Source organism: Trichechus manatus, unplaced genomic scaffold, assembly GCF_000243295.1.
Source record: "Trichechus manatus latirostris isolate Lorelei unplaced genomic scaffold, TriManLat1.0 scaffold00216, whole genome shotgun sequence".
Lineage (NCBI taxonomy): Eukaryota > Metazoa > Chordata > Mammalia > Sirenia > Trichechidae > Trichechus > Trichechus manatus.
The window spans coordinates 87,600-89,154 of NW_004444152.1; positions in this window are offsets into that span (position 1 = coordinate 87,600).

The following is a 1,555-nucleotide window of genomic DNA, read 5'->3' on the forward strand; positions in this document are numbered from 1 at the left end:
GAGCCAGGTATTTGAGCGAAAGGAGGGGGAGGTGGTGAGAGGTAAGGAAGAAATCAAAAGAAGTGGAAAAAAAGCAACAACAAATGGAACTCAGAGAGCCAGCCAGTGCAGGCAGGTGGAATCCAAGCAGCCAGTGCTTCCCAGACAAGAGACTGTGGCCGTGGGAAGCAGAGGAGGCCAAGTGGGGGTGAAGAAGGAGGGGGTGGGGAAGCATATATAGCAAATTACCAGAGCTCCGCAGCCCCTCAGGAAGAAGCAAAGATGGCACACAGAGCCAGGTATGTGAGCGAAAGGAGGGGGAGGTGGTGAGAGGTAAGGAAGAAATCAAAAGAAACAGAAAAAAAGCAACACCAGCAGCCAACAAATGGCACCTGGAGAGCCGGCCAGAGTGGGTGGGTGGAATCCAAGCAGCCAGTGCTTCTTGGACAAGAGACTGTGTCCGCAGGAAGCAGAGGAGGCTGAGTGGGGGTGAAGAAGCATGGCGGGTGGGAAAGCATATATCGCAAATTACCAGTTGTTCTGTCTCCCACTGGAGGCTCCAAGAAGCTGCTTTCTCATACCCCCTATTTGCTGGTCTTTGATAGGAGTCCACGCTGCGTTAGCTGATAGGGGACCTCTGCAAGAATCTCTCCTTGCTCTCCGTTCTGTCAGTTTTCTCACTCCATTGGTGCTTGGCTGAGTTCTTTATATCTTCATTTGATGTTTTAGGGTTTCAGGATTGCTGTTTTCTCTGTTTGGCTTAGTTTTTTGGATCTTTGCTGTGGAGGGATGGCGTGGTGCTTCTGCCTAGAGCACCATTTTGCCCCTGGCCTTTTTTTTGTGAGTTAGAATTCTGTTCTTCATCCTTTTCCAGCTCTGTCCAGGACCCTCTATTATGATCCCAGTCAGAGCAGTCAGTGGTGGTAGCCGGGCACCATCTAGCTGTACTGGACTCAGTCTTGTGGAAGCCGTGGTAGCTGTGGTCCATTAGTCCTTTGGACTAATCTTTTCCTTGTATCTTGTTTTCTTCATTCTCCCTTGCTCCCGAAAGGGTAAGACCAATGGACTATCTTAGATGGCTGCTCAGAGGCTTTTAAGACCCCCAGACGCTATTCACCAAGGTAGAGAATGTAGAACATTGCTTTTATAAACTGTGTTATGCCAGATGAGCTAGATGTTCCCTGAAACCATGGTTCCCACAGCCCTCTGCCCAGCAATTCAGTCCCTCAGGGAGTTTGGAAGGGTCTATGGAGCTTCCATGACCTTTCCTTGTACAAGCTGTGCTGGCTTCCCCAGTAATGTATACTGTCTTACCCTTCACCAAAGTTGCCACTTATCTGTTTAGTTCCCCCCCACCCCTCCCATCCCTCATAACCAATAAAGATATTTCCTTTTTATGTGTAAACTTTTACATCAGTTATACAGTAGAGGTCTTATACAGTATTTGTCCTTTTGTATTTGACTTGTTTCACTCAACATGATGTCCTCCAGTTTCATCCATGTTATGAGATGCTTCACAGATTCATCATTGTTCTTTATCTTTGTATAATACTCCATTGTGTGTATGTACCATAGT